The sequence below is a fragment of the Pseudonaja textilis genome, chromosome 6 (assembly GCF_049901715.1).
Source record: "Pseudonaja textilis isolate UNSWEBS1 chromosome 6, rPseTex1.2, whole genome shotgun sequence".
Taxonomy (NCBI): Eukaryota; Metazoa; Chordata; class Lepidosauria; order Squamata; family Elapidae; genus Pseudonaja; species Pseudonaja textilis.
The window spans coordinates 16,715,726-16,729,260 of NC_141995.1; positions in this window are offsets into that span (position 1 = coordinate 16,715,726).

A 13,535-nucleotide genomic window follows, 5' to 3' on the forward strand; every position below is an offset into this window, starting at 1 on the left:
TCACTTATTTTATTGTCACCCTGGAGAAGGGATTGGTACTGAACCAGTGAGTTTAATGATCAAGCAGAGTTTTGAAAACAGGTCTCCCACAGACATTCTAACCACAATGTCATGCTGATTCTCTCACTGGTAATTAAATAGCAATCTTCAAAATGAGATTAGCCTTCATAAAAGCAGTAGGAAGATTGCCAGCTAGCTGCCTTTAGGGTCACTGTTTAAAAAAAACCCACCATCTATTTAATGTCACTTTTTAATATAATGGGGAAAAATTACTTCAATTAATATTATGAGCACAGTGGTACGTGATATCTATTCCTATTGTTTTCAATCAATACTTAGAGCAATTAATTCTTCCCTGCTTCTTTGTAGCAATACTAGGGTGCCTGTGATATAGTTTAATATCTGAAGCCATAATTTAAATGTTTTAAATACATAGTGTGATAAAGGGGGGGGGGGCTGTAAATCATTACACAGTGTGGCAAGAATGGACGCAAATATGAATTAAATGAAGTCTGAGTCTGCTTTTAATTAAGTCTTGGTGTGTTTTTTTTAACTTCTATGACTTGAATTCATTCTGTGTGTTTGGTTATCAACTAATCTTTACAAAATTTCTGCTAATAAAACCAATAAATTTCCCCAAAGACACCTTGGCTTACCATTATTACCTCTGTGCTTGCATTCATAATTAAATAATCTATTTTACAACATGGCTTATTTTATGCTTGCATAACGAGGCATTCAACATTTGTCATAGTGAACTGCTTCAAAAGTCATTATGATCCAGATGGCTAATCCACTGGTGTCCATTTCTGTTCTACAAGGGAAACAAAAACATATTAAGCTATTTTAATAAAATGGGACAGTCACCATGGAATCAGTCATTGCTTTCAAATTCTAAGCAGACTGATGAAGGATTTTACATACCCAACAAATTATAAACAGCCAAAAATAGTTAATTCTAGAAGTACAATAGCAGACTGACTGCCACCTCTCCTGCTAAACTACAGCCTACCAGCCACAGTGATCACAGGATCACATGACACACTAAGCCAAAATCAAACCACACCGTGGCATAGTATCTCATTCTAACACAGTAGTAATATGGTTTATTTGATTTTTAACTTAGAGTGTTTGTGAAATTAGCCATTGATTGTTTATTATGGTGTTTGGCTAACTATAATAGAAAATAATTATTTATAAACCATAGTAAAATAAGCAATGACTTTGCATAACATCTAGGTTTCACATACAGTATTGTGTTAAGTCATAATGCATTTCGGTGTTTGGGTTAACATTTTATAATAAATCTATTGCAAGCAAATTGTTGTGGTTTGTAACCTATGCTTGTATCTTGAAATCAGGGACCAGCATGTTCAGTTGTAACTGTCCTATTCATAGTACCATAGACCACAAGGGAAAGCATTGAATAATTAAAGCAGGAAATTTTAAAAAGGAAGAATTTACTTTTACTTTCTTCTAATGCTCAAAATATGTAGAGACTATCTAATCAATACTTTAGCTGTTCCAACTAAAAGATCTATAATACAAATCTGTTACCATTTCCTATTTTTTTTAGGTCTCCATTATTTTTGTGCTTTGCTGCTCTTTCTAACAAAGTTTGAGGGTCAAATGTTATTGCAGAATGATATATTGTTACATTGCAGTATCCCTTCCTTGCTACCTTAACCTTATTGCTGGGCTGATTTTTGAGTTTTCCTGGCTATTTGGGGTTTTCAGTCTCCATTCCTAGGCATAAAGGTTGTTCTGGGAACTGTCAGGATTTCATGGCCTCTATGAAAACCATCAGGTTAGAGTTAGTTTTCACCTCAGAGTTGTTAATGTACAATCGGAAGATGGAAAATGTTTTAAGGAGTCTTCCTTCTGGAATGATATACCCCCATTCCCTGAGATCCATATAACTCCCACCTTGGTGAAGTTCTGAAAGTCTTTAAAAATCTTGGCTGCTTAGTTTTTTGGGGTGAGTGCTAATACATGGGATATAACTATAAACCAGCAAGAGTTATTTTAGAGTGAGGCATCCTCCAAACCTAATCATCCTCACCATCATCCTTTGCCATAATCATTTCTTGGCCTGAACAAAACTGTTTGTCACTAGGGTATCTCTACAGGGTTCAAATGGCCATCCTTAGTAACTCATGTAGCCCTGTGGCTGTTGGGGATTCTCCTAGCAACCTGGCAGGCAATTATGCCAAGGATTTAGTCAAGATCTGAAATTGAGAGACAACCAGATTGCCACTGACAGCCTTTGCAAGTTTGGCTGATGTGCCAGCTGCAGACATTCCAGAACAGGAGAACATGACAACAGTTAACTTACACCTTATTATTGCTAAGATAGACCACTGCAACAGGGCCGCCTTTACACAGGGCTGCCTTTGAAGTTTAATTAGAAACTATAGATGTTGCAAAATACAGTGGCCCGCAGTCTGTCAGCTGAGTGCTTAATCATGTAGTACCATTTTGGGCACACTACCTTATCTTCCAGTACTCTTCAAGTTTATTTCAAAGTGAACGTTTTGACCTGGCTCCCTTTAAAATGGATTCCTTTGAATAAAATCAACAACTAGAGATGCTTAAAGTACCTTTGAAACATGAATTTGGTGGAGGAGGCACTAAGAGATGTCTTTTTCTATTGCTCATTTTGACTAATTATCCCCCACCACTACCCCAGATCTATAGAGCCCTTCCCATCTTTTTTAAAGAAAGCTAACAAATTGCTTTTAGTTCCAGAATAATTGACGTGCAAAAGTTGTTACCGTTATTCAGATGCTGCTTATGTTTTTGTTTGTTTTGTTTATTGTGTATGTGTTTATGTATTAATATATTGGAAACCTCCAGAAGCCATTTGAAGCGTAGCAGCCTATAAACACTATAATTAAGTAAATATACATATTAATCCCCCCAACTTTTGACATGACGCTTCTTATGAATGGCCTGTGTGTGGATTATATACTATCTTCTGCCAGATTAGAATTCTTTTAACATTTGGTTGATTTTGACTGATCTTGAAAGTTATTTGGCTGGAAGACCACCATAAAATATGAAGATTGGAAGTTGGAAAAAAAATCTCCTAAAGAAAAAATATTTTTGTGTGGTTGCAAAGAAAACCATATGAATATGTCATGAAGTCACCAGTAATTGAGCTCATCTTGGAATCTATTTCTTTTTATTCAGAATAGACCCTTCTTCGCTGCGTAATGCGATTCATCGAGGAAGGGCAATCTGCACAGTGTATCATATCCATGGACAGTTAACTAGGAAAAAATAACTATATTAATACATTATAATTCAGTTGCAATAATTCATGTATCATTCAATTAGGTCTTCCTAGTCTTTTCCAACACCACCAAGAAAGTAGGAGTGTTTCTGGTAAATTATAACTGGGTATATTAGGTTCAAACCTGAAATATGTAGTTCGGCAATCCAAATAGCTGATTTTTATCTTTACTTCAAGATTTATAATTGCTATAAAATCAATGACAGATTTTGAAAATGTAAAGGAATGCCTGTTTCCAAGGGAAGTTCAGCACTTGTGAAAAGTCACAGTATCATATTGACAATTGTGAATGAAGAGTAGGATGCTCCAGTGACTCATTCTTTTGATTAAAACACAGTCTACATAGTAAAAATGTATGAAGACCTCCACCTCTTCAGTGAAAGTCTATAGAATCTGACATTTAAAATGCCTACACTGACTGCCTTTCCACTCAGAATACATTTGGCATATTTTTCTGCAGCTGAAAAGGATATAAGTTTTCTATCCAGTTTTCATTATTGCCTTTAACCAAAACTTACTCAAAATACAAATGAATAAATTAGAAGGCATCCACATCCTATTCTTTCAGATGTGAATCATAAAATTAAATATAAACATATAAAATCAACAGCACACTACTGTAGCAAAAGAATGTTTTCTCTTATATTTTGGAGATTGTTTTTCTTCTCCTGACGTTGTCTCTTTAAACCTCTATCTCTTCTTGAAGCTGCCTGATACAAATATACACTATCGGTCTGTATTATTTTGTGGGGTTTGTTTTTTATTTTTGTTATTGCAAACCACTCTTAAAACTGAAGTAAATAGCAAGAATGTATATTTCTATTCACTAATGAAAGCATAAATAAAAGTTTTAGGAGGAAACTGATCTATCACTAACCATCAAGCAGATGATATTGGGCTTTGATCTATAAAGTGATCCAATTTAGGGAGTTAGTAGATTCTCTGGAGAACGGTACTGCAGTACAGTTGAATCTCTGGACAATCATGAGCAAGTCTGAAAGTCAATCCTTTCAGATCCACTCAGTGCTATAATATGTTACTTCTAGGTTAGATTAATAATAGATGAATATAATCTCATTTCAAAACAAAACCCTTCCTTGAATAATCAGGAAAATTAGTTTGATAATGACTTCACTTAATGTTTTTTCCCAGAATTATCATTTCCATTAAAATAAGCTTTGTGAGGGGAATATTCACAGACATTCTAAGTATTATTGATAAAACATGCTATATACAATGGTAGACACTTCATTATATCTTCCTTTGTCTTTCATATTTAGCATATATTTAGGATTAGTATATGATACATCATGTGCCCTTTCAAATGTTGCTGAACTTGTTGTTAAACCCAATATCTTTCACTACGGGCCCCAGCAAAATGGCCACATTAAGAGTTCTATTCTCCAATATATGATCTATCAGAAATCTATACAAGCATAAATTGCTCTATTATTGCTGATCTCGATTTTTCCTCTGGAGAACAATGTTCTCTTTACTGTTTTAATGTTGAACAAATTGAAGACGTTATTGATGATTTCCCCTGAGTTTGCTTCATCTCCATTCAAGCATTAACAGGTAAAAAATAACCACCAGTTGCTCTCTGGTGCAATGCAGATAAGCAAGACTTTAGAACCTATCAGGTTGCCTGACAAACAGGATGCAGGTGTGGATGAGATTATTTTTAATTTATTTTAAAATATTTATTAAATTTATAAGCTACCCATCTCACCATCGCATTGACTTTAGACAGCTTACAACTTGATAAAACCATATTGTAAAATATTAAACACGATAAATGCATTAAAAACAACAGAATTAGCTACAATGTGGGACTACAAAATGAACGTGGGATCTTTGATTTAATCCACTAACCACTTCCAGAATGGCACACACCGATCTAAGGCCCCAGGCCCATTGGCAGAACCAGGTTTTAAGGCCCTTTCAGGACGTCAAGAGGATGGTGGCAGAACTTTCCTCCAGGAGTACAAGGTCCCAAAGGATGGGAGGCATAGCAGAAAAGGCTCTTCTCCTGGACCCTGCCAGCTGGATTTCCTTGGTCCTACTGCTTGCAGGAGCGGGCCAGGCCAATCCCATTCGGGTGAGATAGTTCCTCTAGTAACCTGGACTCATGTTACAAAGGTTAACATTGACATTTACTGAGGTAATGAATGTCATTTGCACATTTGAATAGGGCATCAGAGTTTCAACACCATAGTTGATCTTTCATCTTGTTTCATCCCCTTTGTGCACAGTGCTCTGATTGTTAAGAACTATTAGATCCTGACTGTAGTTAGGGAGTAGGCCTCAAACGTCATGAGGAAAAGTAAAGAGTTGGTTTCCTTTCTAAGAACTTGTATCTTTATGAGAAGCAAACTAGAAAATACCTCTGAATAAAGGATAGTAATTTGTGTGAAATCAACTCAAAGGTGATAATTGGCATTGTCCTCATATTTCCAAAGATGCCTTGGAGCTTTCAGACAACTTAGAAATATGACTTCATTAATTCCATAAGTTAATTTAATCGATTCCTGCTTCAGAAGTGTTGTGACAACAATTCCATAGTACTGCTTCTGGGGCTGCAAAGCAGTGGGTTGCAGTGATGTGAATGCCCCCTTTGACTTTGCCTCTACCTCTGAGGATCTATTCCTCCAGAAGCCAAATACGTCAATCTTTTGGTTCTTCTCACATCCTTTCTGCTGAACTAAGTGGCTAGTTTACTTTCCTCATCTTGACATGCTATAAAAAGTTAATATGCCAAAATGAAGAGCCACCTGTTTGTATTTTTGGTATTCCTCCATTGTCTAGTTTTGGAAGCACCAGCTAATACAAGAAAAGAAAGCAGCCATGCAAAGCAGACTGTAGCGAGAAGAACAACATTGGCAGATATGTGGCCTGCATCATCATCTAGATTTATCACAATTATTTTTGGGAAGAGCATATGTACTTTTATATGTAGGTATGTTTTGTCCAAATTACTGTATCATTCCACATAATTCAGGCTGGAAATAACGACTGTTGAGTTGCAGCTAGATTTTGTTTGAATGAAAAATTTCCTGACAATAAGATCTGTACAGCAGTAGAATAGTGTACCTACAGCTCTAAGTTCCCCATCTCTGGAGGTTTTTAAGAAGAGGCTATTCTTGAAGGTAGTTTAATTGGACTTTCTGTACACTGCAGAGGGTGGGACTAGATGATCCTAGAGATTTTTTTCCAATCCCACAATTCTAGGATGTTGCCTTGGTATATCTAATACTGGGAGCAGCTGAATTTCTGGCTGCAGCAAAGCTGTAAAAAAATCTACTCTCTCCTTTTTTTTCCCTAAGTGGAGTAATAAAATGGTCTGTTGCAAGTTCTGAAAGAAATGCTCTTTATTTTGAAAGCTCGTCTAGAGAGACTATATCACACAGATATACAACTTTAAAGAAGCCAGGAAGTCTTCATTTTTGAGAAAAGATTATGGAATACAATAGCACTAATTCATACATGAAAAGAAATGACTTTATCTAAATGCAGGCAGACAAAACTGAAGTCATAACATTCATATGTGTTTTGAAAAATTAAAAAAGAATGTCTTTTGTATTCATGTGGCAGTTCATAACCTTAATTATGCTTCCCAAGCTTCTTGATGAGATATTGTTCCTTGAAATGTTCTTAATTAGGAAAGGAGGGTTTTCCCCCCATCTTACAGTTCGCAAGGGTTGCAGAGGGTTTTTATTATTATTATAATTTTAAATGTTCTAGATGTTTCTTTCAAGAAGAGATAGCTGTTCATTAAAAATGACATATTGCATATAATTCTCACAAACTTTTCCAAAATGTATGTATCTTCAACAGGACCCTCTCAATCTAACACTGGTATTTCACAGCACATTAGTCTCTAGCCATCATGTTTGGACAGATTCAAAATACTCATTTTAAAGAATCAATACAGTATGGTTGCTAAAGTGTTAGTCTAGGATCATGATAGTGAACCTATGGCATGTGTGCCAGAAGTGGCATGCAGAGCCACTTCTGCCAACACACAAGAGGTCGCCCAGAAGAGCCCCATTGCACATGCATGCACAGCCCCGCCCAACAGCTGATTGTTGGGTATCTGACGCGCATACCCAGGGAGCAGGGAGTGCACTGGAGACATGTGGGCATGCGCAGAGATGTGCAGGGCATGTGGGGTCTCACGCTCATGCGCAGAGACACATGGCACACACAGGGGGTGTCACATATGCATGCATAGGGAGCATGGGGGGTTGCGCGTTGCCTTCTGGGTGCTGGCACATGAGAGCACGCACAAGAGCGTGCACACAGTTTTTGGCATGGGAGCCGAAAAAGGTTAGCCACCACTGGCCTAGGACCAGAAGGACCAAGTTCAAGATAACCCTCCATCATAGAAGCTCTTACTATTTAATTGTAGGTCAATCACCAACACTCATCCCAGCCTATCTTATAAAACCTAGTTATTGTGGGAGGCAATAGAGGATGTGTACTATGACTACAATCTTAAACTTGTGGAAGGAAAATGGGGTGTAAATCTGGGGGGGTGGGGGTGAGAAATACTTTTATCTTCAAGTACAATGACTTGTAAATTAACTTCCTTATTAATCACATTTTGAATATTTGTAATATAATGAAAATATTGGTGTCATGCACTACAGTTGTCAAAGAGGCACATAGAGAACTTTTTGGAATGACTATTCAAAATTGTCATTCTTATCCATATACTATTTCTAGTTTTATAGATGAAGGATACCTTGTGTATGAGTATCATCTAGTTTAGAGCCACCTGATAGTAACATATACACTTGTGTAGCCCAAAATTACAATTTTGTTAGAAGAGCCACATTTCTCTTGCATAAATTGACATGTATATACAGTAAGTTATGATTTAAATGATTGATAATGTGGCATCAACTCTTTATGTCAACTCTTTGTGACCACATAGATAAAAATATGATTACCTGACTGAAAAAGTCTATGTCCTCTTCTAATTTTTTTTAATGGGGATTGGTCATAATTGCCAAATTAAGCTTTTAAAAATCTTGGGCTCATTGGGCTTTTAAACTACAAATGGAATATGACAATCTAGATGTATATATTTGTGTTTCGGGATTTCCCAATTAAGTTATATTTTATTAACTTAATTGTATTTTTTGTAATATGGCCTGCCATCCTGCATTTTAAGAATGAACATCTCCCCAATGTATCTTTAAACTGATTCATTCATAGATGTATGATCCAGGAATGCTGATATTGGGTTTGATTACCATTGTCACTATTGGGTCGCTGTGAACTCATCTTGTATTTAGCAAAATTTTATGGCTTTTCCCGATCACAGGATAATAATTAGGAAATACTGGATGGAATTCTATTACCAATAGAATATATCACTTTTTGCAACTAAATTCATCAATTTTTCTAGGATATGTTTTAGGACTGCCAGATTTGGGCTTCCTAGTCCAGATAGCTTGCTTAGGATGGTGTGCTTTTTACTATTACACTGTCCACTCAGATATAGATATCTTATTTATCTTGTTAAAATAAATAACAAAATAATTTATTTTAAATTAATATGATCAGAAGTGACTGTAGCAAAATATATTTGCCAATTTCTGCTATACAATCATTCATTTAGCAACAATTCAAAGTTACAATTTGTCATTCTAAAATGTGACTTACAACCAGTCCTTTCACTTATGACCATCATAGAATCCCCATGGTCAAATGAACAAAATCCGGGCACTTAACAACTGATATCTGTTTATAACAATTGCAGATTCCCAGAATCATATGTTCTCCATTTGCAACCTTTGCTGGCTTCAGACCAGCAAAGTCAATGGGAGAAGTTGGATTTCTTTAACAGTCATGTGATTCACTTAATAACCAATCTGATTCATGTAACAGCTGTACCAAAAAAGTTGTAAATTAGGCACAACTCACTTAGCAACTGCCTCACATATCAGCAGAAGTTCTAGTCTCAATTATGGTCATAAATCAAGAACTTCCTGCAAGCTTATTAAGCTTAGGAACTTCAGTACAATGTCTTCTGCTTCTTTTTGGGTAAGTCTTTATATCATAATGCAAAACCCATCATGGGCATGTTTCCACGTATTATTAAAGATGATGAAACCAGGTTTACTAGTTAATTCAATAATTTATGTAAAATATTTGTACTGCCATCCATTTTATACACAATTGTGCACAGCTCACAAACTGGTTATCAAGCATTCCTAATGAATGGCCTCTTCACTTTTTGCTGTCTGCTTTTTATTACATTCAGGTTGGCTACTGCTTTGAATTTTCTGTGCAGTTCTCCTTTTCAGATAATTGATAGAAATTTGATATCAAAGATACAACAGAGGCAAAAATGGTCAAAACAACAACATTTTCACACTCTTGAATTTTAGGAAGCCAATTTTCACAGCCATTGAAAAGAGATAAATTCAGATTGCAGCAAATAGAGAAAAGTTTGGCTTTTTCCTGCCATCCTGTGGTCATCCAAATTTTTGCAGCTCAGATCAACTAGTATGAATTAATCTCAGATATTTTTATCTTTCTCCATGGGTATGCAATACAGAAAAACTGGTAGCGGAAATGTTGAGTAGTTCGGAGAACCAGCAAATACCACCTCTGACTGACCCCGGCCCCATCTATTCTCTCCCTCCTGAGTCCCAGCTGATCAGCTGGGTCTTCTTTTGTTGCCCTGCACAGGAGAATGGAGCTGGAAAGCAGGTTAGTGGGGTGCGGGAAGGAATTGGGTTACAGTATCTTTCCCCTGGAGTGGGGTGGGAATGGAGATTTTACAGTATCCTTCCCCTGCCATGACCACCAAGTCACACTCACCAAGTCACGCCATGCCCACCAAGCCATGCCCACAGAACCAGTAGTAAAAAAATTTGAATCCCACCACTGGTTATGTGAATATGGAGTGCTCACTGCAGTACTTGGAACAGAGGTCATTCTGTTTGTTGTTTGCTGATATTTGTAACTTTTTTTAAAGAACTCTACGAATTACATAATTCTTGTAATACATGGTTTTTACATATTTCATACCAGTCTCCTGGAGCACTAAACACAGAAAGATTGCATATCCAATTTTCATATTGCATATCCAAACAATGATAAATATCACAACAAAATACTCAAAACATTTTAAATAGCAGATATCAACCACAATGATAACTTAGGATTCTTTTTTCAGGGGGGAAAATGATTTATTGAGCAAGAAGTAGTGGCCTGTTGTACAGATACAGGTAAATTATTTACATATCACAGTAAGCCAAAAACAATCTATACTGTGGCTTAGCATGAAGAATGAATGCAGCCATTACTTACAAAGATCCTTTTAAGAAGATATTAATATCTTCTGAAGATGCTGGCATTTGACTCATGCTAAGAGTTACTGTAATTTTTCTAAGCTAGTATGGATGCCAGTGAACACTTAATTTGAAAATCTTTTCTCTTTAAATTCAAGGAAACATCTATATAGTTATCATAGAGCTGCTATGAAATTTAGGCATGAGCACTATTAAATTTGATCTAATTATTCACATTCATTCAGACTGTGGTGCTCTATGAGGGATTCAGGAATGAGAATGCAAGAATGTTCCATGGCTCCAGGGAAGTACCTTCTTACATCAACTTTGATGAAACTAAACTGGTTCAATCTGTACAACTATGTATTCTTCCTGGCTGGACATTTTCTAGTCAGTCTGGAAGAAAGACATGTAGTTGGGCCTAGAAAGTGGCAAATTCATCTTCAGTGAGAATGTAGTCCTGTCTGCATTCAAGGAGAGGCTGATCTATCCTCAAAAACATTGCTTGAACCAGTGATATGGTAATTTTTTTGCCCTTATGGGGAAATATTTGCAGCTTCAGAAGGTCCTGAAGGAAGCAGATTATCTGGACTCCTTTCAGTGCAGTTTTAAACATGGATATAGTAAAGATGGCATTGCTTGCACTTGTAGATTATTTCTGGCAGGATTGGTATAGTGGTAGTACACCCTTTTGTTCTTCCTTTATCTCTAAGTGACTTTTCAAATCATCAAATGCTTAGATTGGCAGGCCTTTTTTCACTAATGCTATAGTGTGAATGAATGCCATTCACTAAATGGTCAGCTGAGAAATTAGTCCATGACAAATCCAAACTGAGATACAGTACGATCACCTGGGATGATCCTAGCGACCTTCATGGCAGAAATGGGGCAACCATAATATATAAATAGTTAGAAAATATCATCTTCAATGTATTAATGTATGCAGACAAAAATGCAAGTTTGAAGTGGAATGCAGACAAACTAATCAAGGCACACAATATGTGCATAAGTCAAATTAATTAGCTTAATATTGAAATAATTTTAAATTTGATTATGCTAGATGCATCCTGCAAATAGTAAAAACCATGACCTCTGCTCGTATTTCTACAGAGAATGGTCTAAAAGCATATGATACAATTCTGGTACAAATATTTTGTTCATGCACATTTGCTTAATCAATTATTACGTGATATATAATGTACCATGACAATCATTATAGTATTCATAGCTGTCTGCTACTATTCATAGTATGGCTACTATAAAGATGACCAAGCAATTGACAACCCATGTGATATTATACAGGAAAAGAAATTGTCACCCAATCATATTTCACTGAACAAAGAACATAGCACATTCCCACATCACCACAATATTAAACACACGTCACCAAAATATTAACTGACAGTTTGTTCTAATATTATCCCTAAATATTGCTTCTCAATGTCTAATTTTGGTTTTAAAAAGGCAAGTGGTGATTAAGAAGGATTTACTTAATATGCACCTGGTAGCTAATTGATTGACAGTCAAACTTTATAAATGAGCAAAATTGCACTTCAAATATTTATCTACATGGAATAAAACATGCACATTTCTGAACTTTGAACATTGTGCCTGAATATTTTCATTCCAAAGTCTCGTCCTAATGCTAGAATACTTGGGAGGGTTTTTTGAATCGAAAAGAGATATATCATTCCTTCTACAACCCTAAGTTTTTCTGTGGCCACTTTCTTTGGTTTCTTTGGTTTTGATTTGGAAAAAAAATGGATACATTTCTTGGTGCTTTTTAGTGGTTGCCCTGATTTTTGCTAGCTATATATGGTAGTTCTGCTCCAAGGTACCAGAGGAAGAATAAATAATTCAGTACCAGATGAACCAAAACCAGATTACTGGAAGAAAGCTGAGTTGCTGTGAAGGCACAGTTGGAGTCATTGCAGAAGAACTTGATGTATGGAAAAAACAAAGGCAGTTGAAAAAGAGGTTGCCAGAAGACTAGGCAGCTAGATGCTATCATTGATAATGCAAAAATATAAATTTACAAGAACTCAAGCCATTACTGACAGATCCATTTTGGAATGACATTCATTGGGTCATAAAGAGTCAAAAGCATTTGAATAACTGAACAACAGCTACAGGCTAAGGGTTAGACATTGACAGCGGGTTCAGAGTGATGTTGACTTAGATTAAAAAACTGCAGGATATCTGAAATACCAGTTTTCAAAATGCTTTTCTATTTCTCTGCTTTCTTCCCATTAAGTGAATATTGGAATATCAGCTTCTAAACATCTTTCCACCATTTCATCACCTTGAATTAATTTCCGCAGCTCGCTGCCATATATGTTAGCCACTAGTAGCTACCAAAAAGGGTTTAACTAATAATAAAAGTTTCTTTCCCCAAGCCAGATATGTTAGCGCTAAACTGTAGGCGACATAAAAGAAATATAGTGTCATAAAATTACAATTAAAACCAAACACCTCAGAAACTCCCCTTCCTATCCAAAATACTGAAATCCTACTTCTAATTGAAACCATAGGCAGAACACCAGATACAGGTAGCCCTCAACTTACGACCACAATTGAACCCAAAATGTTTCTGCAAAATATTTGTTAAGTGAGTTTTGCCCCATTTTACGCATTTTCTTGCCACAGTTGTTAAGTTAATCACTGCAGTTGGTAAATTAGTAACACGGTTGTTAAGTGAAACTGGTTTCCCCATTGACTTTGCTTGTCAGAAGGTCACAAAAGGTGATCACATGACTCTGGGACATTGCGACCGTCATAAACATGAGTCAGTTGCCAAGCATTTAAATTTTGATCACATGACCATGGGGATGCTGCAAAGGTTGTAAGTGTGAAAAATGGTCTTAACTCACATTTTTCATTGACATTGTAACTTTGAATGGTCATTAAATGAACTAGTAAGTTGAGGGCTACCT